Here is a 17,767-nt window from a genome sequence, read left to right as displayed (position 1 = left end):
CTTCACTTATATGAGGACGTTAAGATACAAAACAGATGAACATAAAGGAAGGGAAGCAAAAATAATATAAAAACAGGGAGGGGAACAAAACATAAGAGACTCTTAAATATAGAGAACAAATGGACAGTTGCTGGAGGGGTTGTGGAGGTGGGATGGGTTAAATGGGCAAGGGCTTGAGGAATCTACTCTTGATATCATTGTCGCACCATGTGCTAACTACCTTGGATGTAAACTGTAAAAAATAAATAAATTATAGAAAAAAAGATAGGAAAAAAAAAGAAATACTACATTGAGGTTTGCATCATAAAAGTGGAAACAGACTCAAAAGATAATTATATTCTTATGGAGCCATTGTGTGCCACAAGGTAAAATTATACATGTGTTATAACATAAAAATCTGAAGTCTATTACATATGAAATCGTGTCATTCTTTTGTAGCTGTCCCGGAGAGGAAATCTAAGAGGTCAGATTTTGAGCACCAGCTGCTGTTACCTTCACCTTCAAAGTTCATCTTGTGGGGTGGCTCAGTTGGTTAAGCATCTGACTTCAGCTCAGGTCATGATCTCACAGTTTGTGAGTTCGAGCCCCGTGTCAGGTTCTGTACTGACAGCTCAGAGCCTGGAGCCCCCTTAGGATTCTGTGTCTCCCTCTCTCTCTGCCCTTCCCCCTCTTGTGTGTGGGTGCACTCTCTCTCTCTCTCTCTCTCTCTCAAAAGTAAATAAATAAGCATTAATTTTTTTTTTTTTAAAGTTCATCTTGCAATGGATGGTGAAATCAGTAAAGGAGTAATCTTTGGAGGGTGTTAGTAAAATTCTAACTGCTGTCCCAGACTGTTGACAGCTTCGCCTAGGAAATATTCCACATCCTTTGTCTTAAGGAAAAGGAAAACAAACTTAGGCAATGAAACTAGAAAATGTAAGTGGTAGGTAGCTTTAGGGCACGTGAGAACTCTATTCTTAGCAACCATTAGCTATCATTTAAGGACTTTTCTTAGTCAAAGCGATGAGGAAAATAGTATAAATATATTTTTAAAAGAGATATTTAGAGAACAGAATACTCACTGAACATTCCCCTAATTATCTGCATTTATGAGTACAGATTTATTTCTCGAGCTTTGGAGAGAAACTGATTCCATTTCTAGAATATCCAAATCTAAACGATGTGTACTCTAATAGGGTACAAAAGAAGCATGGGACAAAGTGGTTTTTATTCATTTCTTTAAAAAAAATTTTTTTAAGTGTTTATTTATTTTTGACAGAGAGAGAGAGACAGAGCATGAGCGGGGGAGGGTCAGAGACAGAGGGAGACAGAATCTGAAGCAGGCTCCAGGCTCTGAGCCGTCAGCACAGAGCCCGATGCGGGGCTCGAACTCACAGACCACGAGATCATGACCTGAGCCGAAGTCGGACGCTCAACCGACTGAGCCACCCAGGCGCCCCTATTCATTTCTTAAAAATTTTTAAAACTGCAGTGTAGTTGACATATAATGTCACATTAATTTCAGGTGTACAACACAGTGATCCCACAGCTCTGTTTTTTGCTGGGTTCACTACAAGTGAACTACCTTCTGTCACTATACAATGCTAATACAGTACCATTGAGCATATATTCCCCATGCCAGAACTTTCTTCCTCGTGGCTTATTCATTCCATAACTGTAAGACTGTACTTTCCACTCCCCTGCACCCATTTTACCTATACCCCCACTCCCCTCCTCTCTGGTGACCCTCAGTTTGTTCTCTGTATTTATGGGTTTGCTGCTTGGTTTTCGTTTGGTTGTTTTGATTTTTGGATTCCACAAATAAGTGAAATCATATAGTATTTGTCTTTCTCTGTCTAACCTATAGTGCTAAGCATAATACCTTCTAGGTCCAACTGTGTTATTGAAATGGCAAAATCTCATTTTTTATGGGTGATTAATATTCCATTATATATATGTATATATATATACATATATGTGCATATGTATATATATACATATATATACAGTATGCATATATATATACATACAGTATGCATATATATATATATATATGTATATATATAGTATGTTTTTTATCCATTCACCTGTCAATGGCCACTTAGGTTGCTTCCATACCTTGGCTATTGTAAATAATACTGCAATAAACATAAGGACGCATATGTCTTTTCAAATCAGAATTTTTCATTTTCCTTGGGAAAATAACCAGTAGTAGAATTTTGGGGTTGTATGATATTTATTTTTTTAATTTTTTGAGGAACCTCCATACTGTTTCCCACAGTGGTCACACCAATTTATATTCCCACCAACAGTGCACGAAGGTATCCTTTTCTCTGCGTACTCACCAACACTTGTTATTTCTTGTCCTTTTGATACTAGCCATTCTGACTGGTATGAGGTGATATCTCATTGTGGCTTTGATTTGCATTTCCCTGATGATGAGTGATGTTGGGCATCTTCTCATCTATCTGTCAGCCATCTATATGTCTTCTTTGGGAAAACGTCTATTTAGGTCCTCTGCCCATTTTTTATTTGGATTATTTGTTTTTTTGGTGTTGAGTTGTGTAAGTTCCTTATAGATTTTGAATACTAACTCCTTATTAGATATGTCATTTGTAAATAGCTTCTCCTATTCTGTAGGTTGCGTCTTTGTTTTACTGATGGTTTCCTTCACTGTGTAAAAGCTTTTTATTTTGATGTAGTTCTAATTAGTTTATTTTTGCTTTTGTTTCCCTTGCCTCAGGAGACATATCTAGAAAAACATTGCTAAGGCCAATGTCCAGGAAATTACTGCTATATTTTTTTAAGGATTTTTACGCTCACATTTAGGTCTTTAATCCACTTTGAATTTATTTCTGTATATGGCGTAAGAAAGTGGCCCAGTTTCATTCTTTTGCATGTAGTTTTCCAGTTTTCCCAGCACTGTCGTTGAAAAGACTGTCATTTCCCCCATTGTATCTTCTTGCCTCCTTAAGTTGTAGATTAATTGACCATATAAATGTGGGTTTATTCTTGGGCTCTCTATCCTATTCCATTGATCTATGTGTCTATTTTTGTGCCAGTACCACACTGGTTTTTTTCTTAAATGTTTATTTATTTATTTTGAAAGAGAGAGAGAGAGAGAGAGAGAATGAGCACGTGTAGGAGAGGGACAGAGAGAGAGGTACAGAGACTCCTAAACAGGCTCTGTGCTGTCAGCACGGAGCCTGACCTGGGGCTTGATCCCACAAACTGTGAGATCATGACCTGAGCTGAAATCAAAAATCAGATACTTAACTGAGCCAGCCAGGTGTCCCGACACTGTTTTTATTACTATAGTTTTGTAGTATAGCTTCCATCCAAAATTGTGATTAAAAAATGGTTTTTAATTTGAAACTTTTATATATGTACCTTTCATATGTATCAGTCAGAACATTTCACTGGGACCTCACGTCACCAAATAGCTGAAGCATGTTCTGAAAACTAGGCCCCACAAGACTGAGGAATTCTCTAGGTTATTCATTCTGATCCCGACTAACAACGTAAAATTTTTCTTTATAGTCTGGTCCATAATGAGGGACATAAAAAATGATCACTTTTCATGTCAGATCAAGACGCACAGCTTGGTCTCAAACTTCTCCTCGGTTAAGAGTATAGTTTGAAGGAAATTTAGAAAGCTCTTTTAAGATTAGATGTTTTGTCCAATTGTTGACAGGGTTCTAAGCAGGGTAAGAAGACGAGGGTAAAGAAAATGAAGGTGGGAGGCTTTACCTTTTGCTCTGTATTTTCTTCATTTGAATTTTTTTACATTGAGAAACCACTGCTTATATAATTCATGTTTTCAAAAATTAATCTTTGTCTGATGAATTGGTATGGAAAACGATGAAGGAGAAGAGGTTTGTAAAATATGTGTTGACATAACAATCTTAATTGTGTATGCACTTATGACAGACCTTCAAAATACATAAAATAAAAGCTGACAGAGCTCACAAATCCACAATTACAAATAGTGATTTTAACAATCCTCTCTTTTTTTTTTTTTTTTTTTTTTTTTTTTTTTTAATTTTTTTTTTTCAACGTTTATTTATTTTTGGGACAGAGAGAGACAGAGCATGAACGGGGGAGGGGCAGAGAGAGAGGGAGACACAGAATCGGAAACAGGCTCCAGGCTCTGAGCCATCAGCCCAGAGCCCGATGCGGGGCTCGAACTCACGGACTGCGAGATCGTGACCTGGCTGAAGTCGGACGCTTAACCGACTGCGCCACCCAGGCGCCCCAATCCTCTCTTAACAGGGTAAGCAAACAAAAAAGTCCGGAAAGATATAACAGATTTGAACAACCCTATAACCAACGTAACCTAATTGTCAAAGAATGCTACAGTAACAATGGTAGGATGCTTATTATTTTTCACCACGCCCAGAATGCTTATCAAGACATACTATATACTGGGCCATAAAACATATCTGAGCACATTAAAGAGTTGAAGTCATACAAGGTATATTCTTTAACCACAACCGGATTAAATTAGAACTGGAAAAAAAAGATATCTGGAAAAGTTTTCAAACAGTTGGAAATTAAACAACCCACTCCAAATAGCCCATGGATCAAGGAATAAATAAAAGAGGTATTAGAAAATTTTCTATATGAATATGAAAACATAACATATCAAATTTTGTGAGATGTAGAAGCAGTTCTTAGAAAGTTTATATCTATAAATGCTATGTTAGGGAGAAAAGAAAGGTTAAAATCAATGATCTCAGCTGCCATTTTAAGAAGTTGAAGATCAAATTAACCCCCAAAATAAACAGAAAAAGGGAATTAAAGATAATGACAGAAATTTCAATTAAGTGGAAAATGAATAAACAAAAGAATCAGTAGAAACCAAAAATCTGTTCTTTGAAAGGATCAAAACCAGCTCAATTTCTAAATAGACTGATAAAGAATAAAGAAAAAGAGACAAGTGATCAGTATCAGGAATGAAAGAGGTACATGACTACAGATCGTATAGACATTTAAAGTATAATCAGGAGGGGTGCCTGGCTGGCTCGGTTAAGCGTCTGACTTTGGCTCAAGTCACTATCTCCCGGTTCATGGGTTCAAGCCCTGCGTCAGGCTCTGTGCTGACAGCTCAGAGCCTGGAGCCTGCTTCAGATTTTGTGTCTCCCTCTCTCCTCCCCCTGCTCATACTCTGTCTCTCTCTCTCTCAAAAATAAATAATAATGAAGAAGAAGAAGAAGAAGAAGAAGAAGAAGAAGAAGAAGAAGAAGAAGAAAGACTTAGAAGAAGAGGAGATTAGAACCCAAACACACACAGGGGAAGGCCAGGTGCAGACAGACACAGGAGAAGGCAGCCAACTGCAAACTATGGAGAGGTGTCTTAGCAGAAATCAGTGCTGCTAACACCTTGACCTTGGACTGCTAGCCTCTGGAACTTGGAGAACATACACTTCTGTTGTTTAAATCATCCAGGGTGTGGGACTTCGTTATGGAAGCTGTAACAAACTCATGCAGGAACTGATATGTTGTGACTTACTTAAACATTTTTAAATTTTGATTACTTTCAGGGAGTTATGCCAATATTCAAGTATGTGTCAAACAAACCTTCAGGGTTTCTCATGGAGAGAAACTGCTGGCAGGTAGTCCAAAGTTGACTTTTTAATTCTTGAATTCTATATACCAAATGAAAATCTTTCTCTCTGCTGTTAAGAATGGCTGAGATTGATAAGAAAAGTATGCATCTATGGCATTTAATTTTGCTTGCCCTGGGCTATCTGTTGAAAGTGTATGTTATGAAGCATTCAGTAGTTAGAAAAGTTACAGGATCAGGTGTCCTATTGGGTAGCTAAGTTCAGTTGATATCTGTGGGCTGGTTTCAGTCTGCTGTATTGGCTTGCTGTCATATTTAAAAAGATATTCTAGATTACATTCATCTTTTGGAAGAGTTGGGCTGGGTGGTCTTTCAAATTTTGTTTCTTTCCAGTTTAGTATGAGATGATTCTGCTGTTTCTTTTGTTTTTATTTTACATGTTTTTTTTTTTTTAATTTTTGAAATAAATAAAAGAGAGAGAAGGAGGAGCAGAAAGGGAGGGGAACAGAGGATCTCAAGCGGGTTCCATGCCCCACAGCAGTGAGCCCAATGCGGGACTCGAACTCTGGAACCGGGAGATCATGACCTCAGCCAAAGTTGGATGCTCAGGTCGACCGAGCCACCCAGGTGCCCCAATTCTGCTTCTTGTTAACCTGCTCTATATACCATGCTCGATATTAAGGCTACAGGATAGTTGAAGTTGGAAATTATTTTCTCATGTAGGAAATACTAACGTTCAGATATTCATACACGGTTATAGATAAGCGCTATTGTCTATGTTTAGTGGTTGCAAAACTAAGTTTTCCTGACCTCCAATTCACTGCATTCGATGGTTAAAGTAGTTGCTCCCTCTGATGTGCTCTCAGCCTGCTGTTCAGGAAGACATAATTGTGCCCGTAGAGGAAGATGTGTTGGAAACACTCATAGCAGGATATACTTAAAGCAACTCAAGTTGAATAGAGCTACATTATTCAAACTGAAAACCTGATGAAAAATTTGTTGCAGCGTTCCCTAACCAGTTAGAGGTCTCGTTTGGAGGGACATGATAATGATTTGCTATTTATCATGAAGTGTGCCTTTTATATCTGTAATTGAATAAAATACATAGCAAGGGACGGTCTTGGATCAGAGTTTTGCAGAATAGGATCGGCAGCTGCAAACACAATGTTAATCATCAGCTCTGGCGGGAACACAAGATATAACAAAACATCAATGGTTGCATTTTGATACATGGTATCCAGCTAGTTACTGAGCAAGCCTAGATACTCCGTGTTGAGTACAGGATCAAAGCCAATGTTAAGAGAAGGTATTTTAAAATTCTCCATTGTTTTAATGAAAAAGCAGCACACTCCATCAAGAAGTTTCTGAACCCTAGCCAGAACTCTTCATCTAGAAGGGAATTTAAGTGTTGGGATACTGGAAAGCCAGTCATTAGCTGCCCATCACTCAGCCGACTGGTATTAGCAATAATGCCAACACTGATTACAGATTATAGAGAAAGGAAAGATTTGGGTTTTAAGAAACTCACTGAACGATTAACTTTTGTGAATGAATATGTAATTCCATACTCCTTTGCAATATCTAAATATGCAATAAAGGGCAAAATATATATATTTTTCTTAAGTTCTAAATAATGTTTGTTTACTATTTCCTTCAAATAGCAACAATGAATCTACCGTCCACACTGAACATGCTAGCTAGATTTCACAGAGGCTGCAAATAGACTTCCTTTGATAGGATCAGAGTTTTAACTTAGTAAACATATGTTTCCTTAATAATTCAGTATAGAAACAGACATGGCCCAGAAAGCATGTATTACCCAACAATGTATTTAAGTAATGTCATCACTAGAAAAAAAAAAAACAAAGAAACAAAAAAAAAAGGACTGAATAAATTGTTGCAATAAATAAAAGTGACAAAAAAACATTAAAAAAAGAGAGGGATTTTAATTTCTCAAATTTTTCTACTGAACATTTAAGTTTGAAAATGCAGATGAAATTAATTTTAAGAAGATGCTTTTATTCTGATCATTAATTTGCTAATGAAATGATTAATTTTCAAGTTAATTTTTAATTTTAATCACAGGAATATAGGTTCATAGTTAAAACGTCAAATAGTAACAAAAGTCTTATAAGGAAAACAGCCATCCCTTTCCAGCCTCTTCCCTGGAAGCAATAGGTTTCAAACTTAGTTTTCTCTTTCGCTATATATAAAGTGGAGAATCCCTTTCTCTTCTCTTCCTTAAAGTAATTGCAAACCATCATTCCTGGTTTAGTCTATCATCAGGGTTTTATTATCATGACTGTATCAATTAGGGTCCATCAGAAAATTACCCAGTGGAGAGGTGCCCGGGTGGCTCAGTTGGTTAAGCGTCTGACTGTTGATTTTGGCTACGGTTATGATTTCATGGTTCGTGAGTTTGAGCTCCATGTCAAGCTCTGCATTGACAGCGAGGAGTCTTCTTGGGATTCTCTCTCCTTTTCTCTCTGCCCTTCCCCTGCACGTGTGTGCTCTCTCTCTCTCACACTCTCACTCTCTCAAATAAATAAACATTGAAAAAGAAAAAGAAAAAGAAAAAGAAAAAGGGAAAGGAAATACTGAGTGGGAATAGCGATGCACAATGCTGTAAGCAGCAGCCGTAGAATCTTCTCTTATTAAGCGCTCTATTTCAAGTGAGTGATTTTTCAGATCACCAGGTTAATGGGTCAAAGTAGCACCTTACAATAGAGATCTAATATCTAAAGATGCCCATCAGTCAAGTACCTTGACCCTTCTTATGGGTAGGAGATGAAAGTTGCATAATTTGTTGTTTACATTGGAAGAAATATCCTGTTGTGTGCCCCACAACACTGAACCTTCAGAACCATCGGAATCAGTCTTGAAACTCTGACTCTTGAGATTTACTCACATCTGTCAGTATGCCGGTGATCATCAAGGTATCTAAGCTTCCTGATCCTTCCAGCTCTCTAAGCCCTTTCTGCAGGATGTCATAAAGATAGCGGACCAGTCTGATGTCTTGTCTTGCGGGAACAAACTTGGGTTTCTATAATAACACAAAGCATGAAATAGCACCAACTGACTGTGTAGGATGCATTTAGTGTGTTTTGTTTCCTCCTTTTATCTAAGTCCTCAGTTTTTGGGAGGAATTATCAAACCTCTTAAATCCACATTATGCTTATTTCTCATGTAATATATCTTTCAAGTAATTCTTTTTTGTCATCTGTCTTACCTTTCACAATCAAGTTGCAAAACCAGTACCAATAGGGCTAACATTGTTCTTTAAGATCATATTAAAATCTCCTCCAACCCCCGTCTGTGGAAACTCCATGGTTTTGCCAAGATTTGTAAAAATTCAGAAGTTTGCCTTCATCCACATTACCTATGGCTCTGGGTCCTCTGTCTTTTGCTGAATTTTCAAAATTCATTTTACCTTACTGTCCCACTGTCTCCCAAACATACAACAGACACTTTTCTCCTTAATTCTCCCATTCTTCAAAAATGCTCAGCCAGGAAGGAGTTTCAAGGAGTGGAACTGTAAAGACCATGGTGAGAAGGTTGGGGGTGGGGTTGGGTTCATTTCAGCTTTACATGGTGGATAACTGAAAACATAGGACTAACTGCATGATCCTTGGAAGCCTCAGTTCTTTTCTTTTTCTTTTTCTGTTTTTAAAATTGTATTTATTTTTGAGAGATAGAGAGACAGAGCACACGTGGGGGAGAGGCAGAGAGAGAGAGGGAGACACAGAATCCAAAGCAGGCTCCGGACTCTGAGCTGTCAGCACAGAGCTCGACGCAGGGCTCAAACTCACGAACCGTGAGATCATGACCTGAGCCAAAGTCGGACGCTTAACTGACTGAGCCACCCAGGTGCCCCTGACGCCTCAATTCTATCAACTCAGCTGCAGCTTCTCACCAACATGTGCAGTCCTTTTCCTCCCCTCTCTTCTTCTGGCCCCCATACCTGACTTCCCACTCAATGATAAATAATACTACTAGACGTCATCAAGCACTAACCATGTACCTGCTGCCTGATCTAGATTTTGCTCGCACAACCCTGGGAAGTGGGCATAATCATCCCCATTTTGCAACTGAGAAAACTGAGGTAGAGAAAGACTCAGCAAACTGCCCCCAACTATGTATTTTATAATTTAAACTATACAATTTATAATTATTTGCTACCGCACTACACTTGTGAAGACATTGTCATAAACAAAAGTTTCTACTTTAGGAGGAAGTCTAGTTCAAGTTGTTAACATATGAGTATTTCACCCATCCTCCATGTGTACTTAGCCATGAGCCCATGGTTGACAGGTTTCATTGCTCTGTTTCTTCCTTTGGACCTTTTCGTGCCAATACTTGAATTCTCTACCTTGGCTACTTTCACTGAGCTATAAAATATTTATTTGGGTCACTGTGTGTGTGTGTGTGTGTGTGTGTGTGTGTGTGTGTGTAAAACTTAATTTTTTTTTTTAACGTTTATTTATTTTTGGGACAGAGAGAGACAGAGCATGAACGGGGGAGGGGCAGAGAGAGAGGGAGACACAGAATCGGAAATAGGCTCCAGGCTCTGAGCCATCAGCCCAGAGCCTGACGCGGGGCTCGAACACACGGACCGCGAGATCGTGACCTGGCTGAAGTCGGACGCTTAACCGACTGCGCCACCCAGGCGCCCCAAACTTAATTTTTTTAAAGCAGTCCCAGGTTCACAGCAAAATTGAGAAGAACACACAGAGATTTCTTATATTTCTTTTGCCCCCACCATATATAGCCCTCCCCATTATCAATACCCTCCACCCAGAGTGGTACATTTGTTACAACTGATGAACCTACCTTAACACATTATAATCACCCAAAGTCCATAGTCTACCTTTGGGTGCACTCTTGGTGTTGTGCATTCTATGGGATTAGACAAATGTGTAATGACATGCATCCATCATCGTGTTATCATACAGAATATTTTCACTGCCCTAAGCATGCTCTGTGCTCTACCTATTCATCCCAATTTCCCATTCCCTGGCCTCTAGCAACCACTAATCATTTTGCTGTCTCCATAGTTTTGACTTTTCCAGGATGTCATATATTTGGAATCATATAGTATGTAGCTTTTTTCACATTAGCTTCTTTCACTTAGTAATATGCGTTTAAGTCCCCTCCATGGATTGTTAGCTCTGATAGCTCTTTTTTTTTTTTTTTTTTTTTTTTGCAGGGAGATGGATAATGAACAATATTTTACTGTCTGGATAGACAAGTTTATCCATTCAAGTTTACCCATTACTGCAGGACATCTTGGTTGCTTCTAAGATTTGGCCATTATGAGTCAACAGCTATGGAACTGTGCAGGACTTCGTGTGAACACAAGTTTTCATGTGCTTTGGGTAAATAGCAAGGAGAAAGATCACCAGATCATATGGGAAGAGTATACTTGGTTTTGGAAGAACGCACCAAGCTGTCTTTCAAAGGAGCTGGTCCATTCGGCATTCCCACCAGCAATACACGAGACTTCCGGTCGTCCTACCCCCCCCCCCCCCCCCCCCCCGCCCCTTCCGCACCAGGATTTGCTGATGGCAGTGTTCTGGAGTTTGGCCATTCTACTAGGAGCATAGTGGTATGTCACTGTTGTTTTAATTTGCGTTTCCCTAATTATAAACAATGTGGAACATCTTTTCATGTGCTTATTTGCCACCTGTATATCTTCTTTGGTGAAATGTCTGTTAAGATCTTCAACCCATTTTTTAATCTGGTTGTTTGTTTTTTTTCTTGGTGCTTTGGGTAATCTTTTGATCAAGAGGATAGTAATAAAACGCATCCTAAAATTTTCATACCCCTGAGACGATCTCTCTGTTGTCCCCACAGAAAAACAATACATTGGCTGAATGTGGAAATGCTGTGGACATTACCTTAACATGATCCCTTTGTTTTGGATGAAAGGTCTGATGACAATCTGAATTCAAAGCACTTTCAAATATCACAAAACTAGTTAACAAAGAGATGGAAAGCTGAGGGACAAATTAGATGTGAAGAATTAATCCAGGAGTTGCAACTATCCGCCAGAAGAAAATAAGGCACAAACAGGAAAGAAAATATATTAGACTTATAGAAGAAAATTTTTATGTTTGAAAAAGACCCAAGATGGAGGATTAAGCACACTAACCACATGCCAAGAAACACTAACCATGGGAAGAGTAAAACCAACCAGCTTGGAGACTATTTTCTAGCCAACAGTGGGAAGATATTGAGAGACCACAAACTATTTTTATTTTGAATTACTTGATGTAGCTCCTTAGAGCGTGGTGGCAGACAGAAGAGTTGGAAAGAAAGGAAGCCCACAGCCAATTTTATAGCTACTGAGAATTATCTACTGAACAAAGAAAATAATGCATTAAAGAAAAAGCTAAAATGCAGTGTATCAGATATTCCACATAGGAGATTCAGAATGAAAAGGGAGCACCATTTCTGGGCTACGGATGTTCATTGTCCTAACTCCCACCCCACAGACCCATGAATACCCAAGTGGTTAAACAAAGAATCCAAACCATTAACACCCCAGCTCCCGTGCTACTCATTTTTAAAGGGAAATATTTGGTCAGCGTACAAGTATACACAAGTAAGAGTCCAGAGGAAGTCAGCCATTACTATTCTTGGAAAAATCATGGCTATGGATGGCACTGGCCATATTCCAACATGAAGAAACCAAAACCAATGAACCAGTCAGCATGGAACCCTTGTAATCATCTTGCAAAGATATGTAAGAAATAAATAAGAAGAATGTACTCTGCCAACCACAGATTAAGGTTGTACTTTTTTGAACAACAAGAAAAGATCATTTTTATACAATAATAGTAACAAGAAAATTTCAGAGAACATGAATGTGGTGAAAGCATCAAAGAATATGTGACAGAATAAGAAATGGAAATGGAACCATTAGAGCTATAAAAAATTGAAGACAGAAATAAAATTCGTTGCATTTTTTGTGTCAAATATCTTTTGCAGTGAAAGAAATGTAACAGGATAAATAAAGCTAGCTCTGTTTCCTTTCTAATCCTTCCATCCCCAAACAATTACACTCTAATTGGGTGTGTTTCCTTTATACATTTACTACAAATATATGTGACCATAAATAAGGAATAATATTATTTTATGCTTTTGGAATTCACACAACCATATCATATTATATAGATTACTACTATAATTTGTTTCTCTTTTTTAGGCAAGTACTACCTTTAAAAAGCTTTTTCATTTTGATCTATTCCAGTCAAATCATTGTCTAGCATTTCATTGTATGAATAAACTTCAGCTTATCCATTCTCCTACTGATAGGATTATTAATCAGTGTTACTAACTACCTTTCACTAGTACAAATAGCTTTGGAATAAATATCCTTAAGCTCATACAAGTGCAGAATCTTCAAGCTCCTATAGATGAAGAACCTTCTCTGGCGTAGACTCCTAAAAGGGGCTCAGAACTATGTACAACTTGGATCCAACAAAGTATTGTCAATTTTTCTCCAAATCATATTCTCATAAGAATGCATACAGTTCTAATTTCCTCCCATCTTTGCCAAATACTTGACAATTTACAGCATGAAATGGCAACTCAGAGTGACTTTAATTTGCAGTCCCTGATTGCTATGTGGTTGAGTATCTTTTTATAAGTTTCATAGCCCATCATGAGTCCACTTATGTGAATTGAATTGCCTATTCATATAGTCCAAGATTGGGTTAATTGGCTTATTCTTTATGTATTATGGCTATCAATCCCTTAGGGGCTAAAGGCCTTGCAAATATTTTTTTTTTGAAAGAATAACTTTTCCTTTAATGTATAAAATGGTTAATTTTGTTAGGAATTTAAAATTTTAAAATGCATCAATTTTTCCATTTAGGATTTGTGGTTTTGTGTCTAAAGACACTGTTTTTTCCCTGATGTAATGAAATGATCTCATGCATTTTTCTTCTAAGAGTTTAAACTTTTCTCTGTTCATATTTAGGTCTAAGAACTTCTTTGAAAACAAAATCATAGTGTTGAATTTTATCAAATACCATTTCTGTACCTGATGAGATGTTCAAATGGGTTTTCTGCTAATCTGTTTATATAATTCAACACATTAACAGATTTTCCAATTTATTGGGAATGCAAACCTGCTTTGCATTTCACCAAAAATAACCCACTATGATATTTTATGATCACTAGTATTTTAATAGCATAAAAGAAGAGATAAGCCCCAAGTAATTTTTATTCCCAAATATCACCCAAAGTAAATGAGACATCTAGAGGGAGACTTTGAAGTAAAGAAGCTGTCCTTGCAAAAGTTATCTTGTAAACAAAATAAATAAGTGACTTCCAAATCAACTGTACAATACAATGCAAAATCACCTCATATTTCTCTAATGCATTGATGCATTTGGTTCCTAACATATTGTTAGAACTGTTACTTTGGCTAAGTGAGACTGACTTTACCTTTTTCCATTTGTTTCTTTATTTATTATATTTATTTGAATTCGAGTTACTTAACATACGCTGTAGTCTTGGCTTCAGGAGTATAACCCAGTGATTCATCACTTACATATAACACCCAGTGCTCATCCCAACAAGTGCCCTCCTTAATGCCCATCACCCATCTAGCCCATCCCCCACCCACCTCCCCTCTATCAACCCTGTTTGTTCTCTGTTTGAGTCTCATGATTTGTTCCCCTCTCTGTTTTCATCTTATTTTTCCTTCTCCTCCCTTTTGTTCATCTGTTTTGATTCTTAAATTCCACATATGAGTGAAATCAGACAATATTTGTCTTTCTCTGACTGACTTATTTCGCTTAGCATAGTACACTCTAGTCCCAACCACGTAGTTACAAATGGCAAGATTTCATTCTTTTTTATTTTGATTCTTTTGGTTTCATGCTTTTTGATCTTTGAGTAGTATTCCATTGTGTATCACATCTTCTTTATCCATTCATTAATCAATGGACATTTGAGCTTTTTCCATAATTTGGCTATTACTGATAACACTGCTATAAACACTGGGCTGCATGTGTTTGTTCAAATCAGCATTTTTGTATCCTGTGAATAAATACCTAGTAGTGCAATTGCTGGGTCGTAGGTAGGGTAGTTCTATTTTTAATTTTTTGAGGAACTTCCATACTGTTTTCCAGAGGGGCTGCACCACTTTGCATTCCCACCAGCAGTGCAAAAGAGATCCTCTTTCTCTGCATCCTCACCAACATCTGTTGTTGCCTGAGTTGTTAACATTAGCCATTCTGACAGGTGTGAGGTGGTATCTCATGGTGGTTTTGATTTGTATTTCCCTGATGATGAGTGATGTTGAGCATCGTTTCATGTGTCTGTTAGTCATCTTGATGTCTCCTTTGGGAAAGTGTCTATTCACGTCTCCTGCCCATTTCTTCACTGTATTGTTTCTTGGATATTGAGTTTGATAAGTTCTTTATACCCTTTATCCGATGTGTCATTTGCAAATATCTTCTACCATTCCTTTGGTCGCCTTTTGGTTTTGACTGTTTCCTGTGCTGTGCAGAAGAAGCTTTTTATCTTGATGAGATCCCAATAGTTCATTTTTGCTTTTGTTTCCCTCGCCTCCGGAGGCATTTCTAGTAAGAAGTTGTTGCAGCCTATTTTTTACTGTAGGATTTTGATGGATTCCTGGTTTTCCTTACATCTAGCACTTTCATCCATTTTGAGTTTATTTTTGCATATGGTGTAAAAAAGTGGTCCAGGTTCATTATTCTGAATGTCGCCATCCAGTTTTCCCAGCACCATTTTCTGAAGAAACTGTCTTTTTTCTATTGGATATTCTTTCCAGCTTTGTCGAAGATTAGTTGATCATATGGTTTTGGGTCCATTTCTGGGTTCTCTATTCTATTCCATGGAGAGGTACCTGTCTGTTTTTGTGTCAGTACCATACTGTCTTGATGATTATAGCTTTGCAATACAGCTTGAAGTCCAGAATTGTGATGCCTTGAGTTTTGGTTTTCTTTTTCAGGATTGCTTTGACTATTCAGGGTCTTTTCTGGTTCCATACATATTTTCGGATTATTCTAGCTCTGTGAAGAATGCTGGTGTTATATTGATAGAGACTGCATTGAATGTGTAGATTGCTTTGTGTAGTATAGACATTTTAACAATATTTGTTCTTCCAATCAATGTGCATGGAATGTTTTTTCCATTTTTTTGTGTCTTCAACTTTTTTTCATAAGCCTTCTATAGTTTTCGGCATACAGATATTTTACCTCTTTGGTTAGGTTTATTCCTAGGTATCTTATGGTTTTTGATGGAATTGTAAATGATTGATTCCCTAATAATCTCTTTCTGCTGCTTCATTATTGGTGTATAGAAATGCAACCGATTTCTGAACAATGATTTGATATCCTTCGACTTTGCTGAATTCATGTATCAGTTCTCGCAGTTTTTTGGTGGAGTCTGTTGAGTTTTCCATGTAGAGTATCATGTCATCTGTGAAGAGTGAGAGTTTGGCTTCTTCCTTGCCAATTTGTATGCCTTTAATTTTGTTTTGTTGTCTGACTGCTGAGGCTAGGACTTCCGGTACTATGTCGAACAACAGTGACGAGAGTGGACATCCATGTTGTTGTGTTCCTGACCTTAGGCAAAGTGGGGTAAAGGGTATATGGAAACCCTGTGATATTTTTGCAACTTTTTTGTGAGTCTGAAATTACTTTAGATACAAAGTGAGAAACAAAAGGCAAAACCCCAGCTATTGGATTTTTGTTGTTTCTCCCTAATGTCCATGCTTACCTTTATTATTTCCTTCCTTTTGCTTCTATTTGGTTTACTCTCTTTTTCTTTTGTTTTGTTTTGTTTTGTTTTTTGCTTTTTTGTTTTTAACTTCTTCAGTTGGATTCTTAGCTTATGATTTTTAATTCCATGTCACGTTCTGCAAATGTCTTCGTGTTGGTTGTGTGTTTCTGCATAAAACATGATCCCCAAAGTTGGTAGTTTAAGACAACAAAAAACCAGAAGAGACTCTAAAATACAGAGAACAAACAGGGTTGCTGGAGGGAAGGTGGGTGGAGGGATGGGCTAAATGGGTGATGGGCATGAAGGAGGGTACTTGCTGGGATGAGCACCGGGTGTTATATGTAAGAGATGAATCACTGGGTTCTACTCCTGAAGCCAAGACTACACCATATGTTAAGTAACTTGAATTTAAATAAAAAAAGAAAAAAAAAAGACGACAAACACTTAGTAACTTCACAACTTCTGTGGGTCAGGAATCTGGGCTTAGTGTAGCTGGTGCCTCAAGCTTTGTGGTTTTCCAGAAGCTGTCATGAAGGTGCCAGCTGGGGCTGCAGCCAACTCAAGGCTTGAGTGGGGAAGGATCTACTTCCAAGCTCCCCCACACGATCATTAGCAGAGTTTAGTTCTTCATTTGCTACACTGAAGGCCTCAATCCTTGCTGGCTCTTAGTTGGAGGTTGCCCCAACTCCTTGCCACATGGACCTCTCCATGTGGCAGCTTCAACAGTGAGCAAGGGAGAAGAGCCAGCAGCACAAGCAAGATAGAAGTAACCATTTCCTACACCCTGTTCTCAGTGACATCCTCTCATATTTTCTTCATTGAAAACAAGTCATTAGGTCCAGCTCACACTCAGCTGGAGGGGATTACACAAGGACCAAAACACCAGGCCATGGGAATTAAGAGGAACCATTTTAGAAGCTGCTTACCACAGTATTCAAGGCTATCCATTTTGCACTCAAATTACATTTCATACATTGGTATCATTGTGAATGATCTCACTGTTAAGTCTAAATATTTTATGGTTTCCAATATAATTTTATCTTTCACCCATAAATTGTTTTGTAAAAAACTATGTGTGTGTGTGTATATATATATATATATATATATATATATATATATACCATCAAATGTTTTGCTTTGTACTTACAGTGATATTCCTTTCATATTTTTTTCCTTTCTTGCCATTTCTGTTAAATGGATTATACTTTATTTATTTACTTGTATTTCTCTATTGGCTAAGAAGTCATAGTACTATTTATTAAAGGGATTGCCCATAAAAGTTTAACATGCATACCTGATATCTAGAGATGATCAATATTTATACCTTTCTTCTGAATAATAAAAGCTCTTTCAATATTTTAACTCCAATCTCCATTCCTCCCATTTTATAAATGACTGTTATTTAGTAATCCATTTCCACCTTATTTTAATCTCTCATCCACCATTAATGATATTTCCCTCT

This window comes from Leopardus geoffroyi, chromosome A2 (genome assembly GCF_018350155.1).
Source record: "Leopardus geoffroyi isolate Oge1 chromosome A2, O.geoffroyi_Oge1_pat1.0, whole genome shotgun sequence".
Taxonomy (NCBI): Eukaryota; Metazoa; Chordata; class Mammalia; order Carnivora; family Felidae; genus Leopardus; species Leopardus geoffroyi.
Note: the sequence above shows the minus strand (reverse complement) of the source record.